Source organism: Colobus angolensis, unplaced genomic scaffold (genome assembly GCF_000951035.1).
Source record: "Colobus angolensis palliatus isolate OR3802 unplaced genomic scaffold, Cang.pa_1.0 Scaffold6, whole genome shotgun sequence".
Taxonomy (NCBI): Eukaryota; Metazoa; Chordata; class Mammalia; order Primates; family Cercopithecidae; genus Colobus; species Colobus angolensis.
Window position 1 is genome coordinate 15,070,009 of NW_012119598.1, and position 6,473 is coordinate 15,076,481.

Here is a 6,473-nt window from a genome sequence, read left to right on the forward strand (position 1 = left end):
CCCTGTCTCTACTAAAAATACAAAACAAATTAGCCGGGCATGGTGGCACGCACCTGTAGTCCCAGCTACTCAGGAGGCTGAGGCACAATAATTGCTTGAACCTGGGAGGCACAGGTTGCAGTGAGCCAAGATCGCACTACTGCACTCCAGCCTGGGTGACAGAGCGAGACTCCATCTCAAAAAACAAAACAAAACAAAAAAACAAAAAGACAAACAACAAAAAAAGCCCACAAAGAAATAACAGAAAGTCTGTCAATTAGTTGAATTATTTATAAAATATTTCTTTTGCCTTATATGTTTGCAACATTGAAAAGATGAAGATGTAACCTATCAACAGATGCAGGTTGCTGTAAAATTAAGTTTCTTTAAAATTTAAAAAGCACACCTCGCTCCCATGTCCCCATCCATCATGCTCAACAGTTCTGATTTAAAACATACACTTTGAAATATGACTACTTCAAATTATGAGAACCACAAATTTAGGTAATTGATTTCTTCTCTCAGATTATTCAGTGTATACCCTGGAAATATGATTAATTAGGCTTGCATGTATAACAACACATACTGATTTGAGAAAAACTAATGCTGTGTTAAGTAACTTGGACCTTTAGTTTGGTTCTGCAAAGAAATTTCTTCACACTGCTTGGTGTATTACCTTTCCCTCAGTAGAAGCTGAAATTGCATTTGCTAACTAATTGTTGCTTCACTGTTTAATGGCAGGGGAGAGACCTCAGCTGATCAGTGAGCAAGTTTGCTAAGCACCTATAATGTAACAATCACGGTTCCCCACTGTCTTAGACTGTTTGTGCTGCTATAATGAATGACCACAACCTGGATGGTGTAGACAACAAACATTTATTTCTCACAGTTCTGGAGGCTGAGAAGCTAGAGATCAGGGTGCCAGCATGGCTAGGTTCTGGGAAGGGATGGCTTCTGTTATGTCCTCACTTGGCCTTTCATTGGTGACTGCAGGCAGAGAGGAAGCAAGGGATCTAGTGTCTCTTCCTCTTGATAAGGGCACTAACCTCATCATGAGGGCCCCACCCTCATGCCCTCATCTAACCCTAATCACCTCCCAAAGGCCCGACCTCCTAATATCAGCGCAGTGAGGATTAGGGCTTCCACATATGGATTCTGGGGACTACAAACATTCAGCCCCATGGCACAGGCCACGATGAAGCAAAGATAATTGAGGACCACAAGGGCCTCTGGGACTCATGGTTCATAGAGAGACAGACAAAGAAGCAAGTACAGTGTTTGGAAAACAAATAAAAACCTACAAAGAGCTCTAGAGGATTGTAGAGGGAATGACACTTTTCATAAGCAAAGATCAAGGGGCTGGAAGGACGTGTGACATTTAGGAAATGGTGCCCAGTCTGACTATAATGGTGGTGGCTGCTGCACCTTCGGTCCCCCTTGCCTATGCCGTTGCACAGTTGCTGCTCCGGTTATGATTGTCACTCCTGGCCTCACTAACCAGTTGTCTTGGGACATGGTTCTGCCCTGAGAATGCAGCCTTTACAACCTGTACTTTTTCCAAGATCTTGAGGAGCCAAAACAAGCTCCCCAGAGACAAGAGAAGAGGGTACACTGAGGACCGCCTGCTTCCTCCTGGCTACATATCAGACTGGTGTTTGAGGAGGGTGCTCTCTCCTGCCACCTGCAGGATACCGGGCCACCCTTGGGATGTGCCCGGTGCAGGAATGCTGGGGCGAAGGGGACTTCACTGGGCAGAGGGAGTCTTTGGGTGTGGGAGGGTCTGGGGTAGAGGTGGTGGACCCCATCAGTCATCACAGACGCGCCCTGGGGATGCTGGCACCACTCCAGCTGCGTGGTGGGCAGGCATCAGGGATCCATTCTAAAGAGATAAATAAGGCATGGATTTGGGAGTGTGGGAGGCAGGAAGGCTGCATTCCAAGCCATCAAATGCAATGGCGCCTTCATGTGAAGTTGGGGAGATGGAAGGCAGAAGTGCCCCCTCTGCTTTGCTGAAAACTGGAGCTGCTGGGTGAAGACAGGGTGATTACCCACGTCTCACTTTCCTCTTTACATCTGGGGTGCCAGGGCCTAACGATCCCTCCCCCTACCCCCATTTCTCCAGGAAGCCTTGAAATTCTTTACCAAGCAGGGTGCCAGAGTTCCTGGGGCTTGCCTGCAAATTAGGTCCTCACCAGCATCCTCCCTTCATTGTGGGACCTTCTCATTTCTACAGCATTTTCCATCATGCCAAAACCTAAGACAGGACCCTCAGCATCCTAACGTACCCAGTGATTGTCTACACCTCCTGAAGTTTCCTGTCACCTTCTCTTCAAGTAGCTTTGCCATTAACCGGGCCCTTTTAAGCAGGTTGCTGAATCCCAGTTGTCACCTCTATAGCAAGAAGGACGAGAATCAGATAATTTCTAAGATCCCCACCAGGCAAAGAGGAGAATACCGGCATCCACCCAGACTTTTCCTACACATATCGGCTCCTGTAGAAAGTAAATTGAAGGGAAATGGGAAGGAGAGATGGCATGTATTGAATTTCTCATTAGTCCCACTGCCTGGTTCTCATTAGTGAGCCTTCCGGGTTACAGGCACCAAGGGCCAGGACTTATTTTCATGGCTGAATAGCACATGTGAAATGTAGGCGATTTCTAATCCATATTATATGAGCTCCACACTTTGCTATCTTATAAAGTAATGGGCAACGCTCAAGGAAAACCCCATCAGAATGACGGGCTAATCCTTCAGGGGGAAAATATTGCTGTTCTGCATAAGCTTTGGCTCTCTGCTTAATTAATCCCTAAAACTTTCAGACCTTAATGAGAATAATTAGACTTGACAGTACTGAGCTTAATGCACAACTACAGACAACAAAAACCGTGTTCGGTTTATAAGCTTCCCAGAGCTTGCTGAAAGACAGGCTAATGTTATTTACAGCGGCCTCAGTGAGGGGCCGGACGAAGGTTCCGACTGGAAATGTGCCTGGCTCTCCCTGAGGACAATTTCTCTGAGGAACAGGGTACTATAGCCCCCTTTTGTGGCTTTCCCTCCATAACAAACCGTGGTCTAGACAGGACCTGGCTAGAAATTCCCTTATTACCACCCCAGCCAGACTCCATTTATCATCACCTTGAATGTAATGCTCGTGCAAAACCTCCAGGCCTTTCCCATTCACATAACGAATCGAGGGAGGCAGAGCTCTTACGGCGTTCCAGCCAGTGTCTGCCCGCTTCTGGAAATACCTCATTTTCCAGAAAAGCATTCATTTGTCAACAGAGGGATAATGCTAAAACCTTAAAGACAAATCGGCCAGAAGGCAGGGTTGGGAGAAGCAGGCAGGATACAGCCTGGAAGAGACGGCGGCTTTGCCTCGGTGCAGTTTATTTGATTTGTTAGCCTTGTGCTAGCCTCAGTCTTCTCCAAGAAGAGGTTTAAATCTCTTCTTGAAATGGTTTGAGCGCACACTCCCCAAACAGAGAGTCCAGAAGTTTCCCTCTGGCGCTGCAGGGATGACCAAGTTAATTTTGTCTGTATCCGTGAGAGGCTTCTCAATGAGGGGCCAAATAACCGCACAGGTTCTGGGTGTTGGATGAAGCCTGTCCCCAAGCTTGGGCGAAGCTGTTGGAGTTGGGCCTGCAGACTCGAGCAGGAAAACCATCCCACCTGGTGAGATGACATTAGGAATCCTTAGGAATAGGGATGGATTTCCGCACATTCCATTGGTTCTGGTTATCGTAGGAGATAGGAAACCGGTGATCAAAGCTACCTTAACCATTCTCAAGATTATAACAAAAGTGATAATGTCCATATGGAGAGACATTCTTCTCAGAAATGAGAAACTGCAGATAAGCAAAATGACTGTCCAGTGCTTCTCAGTTTTGACATCATCTACGAGTTCAGAGTTCTTGCAGATCTAAGGAGATGAAAGGAAAGGGGCACAACATCGAGATTCAAAAGCCAGCATGTTACCTTTTTAAAAACAGCAATCAATACACACACGTGCCTGTGTATACACACATACACACAAAGCAATGTGAGGACAGGAACTTTGACCCTGGAAATGGCACTAGGCTAGAGAGCTTTGTTTTTAATTTTCAGTCAAGGATCTAAAACAGACTTCAAAGGGCATTTAAGCTGACAGTTTTATTTGCTCCTTGAGGAAGAGGAAAGATGAATAAGCGTAAAGACAGATCATTCGCAAAATAATTGCAGCCCTGACATATCTAAATGAGTTTGTAAAAGAAAATACAGTGGCAATTGATCTTATTAATTAGAGATGTACCAGGATGGTAATACCCACTTATCCACAGATTGCCTGCAGCTACAAAAATAAAATAAAATAAAATAAAATTAACCACTTTCTCCTGGAGAACACAATTTCTTTCCCTCCCCGCTACAGAAAGTCAGCTGGGAAACAATCCCTTGTGATCTCTTCTCTCTGCAGTGGGTAACAGCCTTTAGAGGGCAGTGTGCAGTGTGGATAGCTTCCTTTCTGCCCGTGGAGCTTTGGGTTTATGCTGGATTGCACGATGCCTCACATGGTGCAGTGGCTTGTCGTCGCAAGTGATTGAACATGTAATCTGACAAACAAACAAAAATGGGCTACAAAAAAAGGGAGAGCTGCTTTTTAAGCCTGTATGTGTCATTTACCTGTGAAGAACGGCAGTAAGAGCCATGGCAGGCCCGACTCTGCCCAATGCTCACTCCGTCTCTGTTCTTTCCATTATCTTATTTCTGTGAACAATTGCTTAGCATATGGAATACACTTGAATAGAATAGCCCAGTGATGAAACGCTGAGTGACGATTGGGTGGCAGCCACCTCTGAGTGCGGTCCAGCCCTGTGCCATTGGAGGTGAATCTTCAGGTTGCTGGATTTGAAACTTACACAAACACTCACTGTATTATTACAGAAGAGAGAGAGAATGGGAGAGAGAAAGGAAGAGAAAGAGGATGGGAAGAGGAAAGACAGGAGGAAGGGAAGAGGTGGGTAGACAGTAAATTGTTTAGCACTGGAAGAATCATCTAGTGCTACTCCAGTGATTTCAAAGGGTGTGTGTGTGTGTGGGTGTGTGTGTGTGTGTATTTTGGGCACTTGTGGGCAGGGGGATCAAAGTGGGAGTACAGGCACAACAGTGTTTATAAGGCACGTACGAACTAAAACCCAGACTTTGGTGTCTCACCAAGATGGACACAGTGGCAGGGCCCTGTATATGCCCCTCAAGAGGGAGATTTTTACTAATTTGCACTAAGGCCAGAGGGTGAAGGGTGGTGTGATGTGAAAACAAAGCAGGGCAACAGGTTTGATATTAAAAATGACCCATGTCACCCTGATCTTCCAACTTGTCTGGAATAGAAACACTCGTGGCCAGCAGACTCCAAGTACATATTGATATTACCCACACAAAGTTAAAAAAAAAAATACATGAAGTAGTGAGGTATAGTGGTGGTGTGCAGCTGCAGTCCCAGTGACTCAGGAGGCGGAGGCAGGAGGATGGCAAGTTTGAGGCTGCTGTGAGCTATGATCATCCCACTGTACTCCAGCTTGGGCGGCAGAGCAAGATGCTGTCTCAAAAAATAAAAAAAGAAGGGCATGAGTCTTTCAAGAGCAAAAGACATTTAATATCGCTGTGACTGTGCCTTGACTTTCCTGGAGTAACAAGATTAAATTTATTATGAAATTTCCAATTAACTTTAAAGTAGAACTTGACAGCTTTTGCAGGATGCAGGAATGCCCAAGCCCATCTCACTTTTCTCTTGCCTCCTGGAAGCAGGATCTTTATTGAGGTGTGAAGAGCAAATGTGGCTCATTGGTTCTTGGTGTCACCTGCTACAGGGACTCACCAGTTCTGACCTCCAAATTAACCAGGGTGAACGCAGATGCAGGAGATGCTGTGTGGATGCTGGGGAAGGCCGTGGAAAAACACAGGCCTGAGTAGCCGACAGGCCCCAGTCAGGGAAAGAAAAAGAATGCTCCCAACAGATCAAAGCCCACAGTCTCTTAAAATGGAAATGAACATTTAAAAAAGGCCTTTCTCAAGGGAGAAATATGCAGTAAATCAGAGCTTTTGAAAGACAACTGGGGCCTGTGCCGGTTTTTGAATAACTCGTCGTTTAATAAATGTTCTATTTTTGACCCTTTAGGGAAATATACAACTCCATCTGAAACTTATGAGCCAAAATAATTTAACTTTTTTTTCCATCTCATTTTTATAAGTTTTGTGATGGAGACAAATGATCTGGAAGCTTTCTTTTTAAGGTTTTATGATGAGGCGAGGTCATTTAACGAGAGAGAAGTGGTTTTCTCTGCACACCAGCTCTGACTCGCGGAGTGTTTGGCTAGTTAGTCCTAGCATTTGAAGTCAGGATCCACAAAGAGGAAGCTGTGCATGGAGTTTTGAGGAACTGTTCTTGGTTTTCTTTGTAAGGGCTTCATGATAAGCGTGTAAACATGCTATACTCATTGCAGATCATCTCTTCTAACGTGTAT

The 6,473-nt window shown here is 45.2% G+C and overlaps 1 long non-coding RNA gene across 2 annotated transcripts; it reads right to left on the minus strand.

The window, feature by feature from the left end:
* Positions 1–836: 836 nt before the first annotated feature.
* Positions 837–6,143, minus strand: LOC105526660. Of its 2 annotated transcripts, XR_001004116.1 has the most exons (3): positions 5,745–6,143; positions 4,636–4,882; positions 837–3,898 (listed from the first exon to the last, which is right to left on the minus strand). It is a non-coding gene; the product is annotated as an uncharacterized LOC105526660 (long non-coding RNA). The 2 variants fall into 2 exon arrangements; XR_001004115.1 differs by lacking the exon at positions 4,636–4,882.
* Between the last annotated feature and the right edge of the window lie 330 nt (positions 6,144–6,473).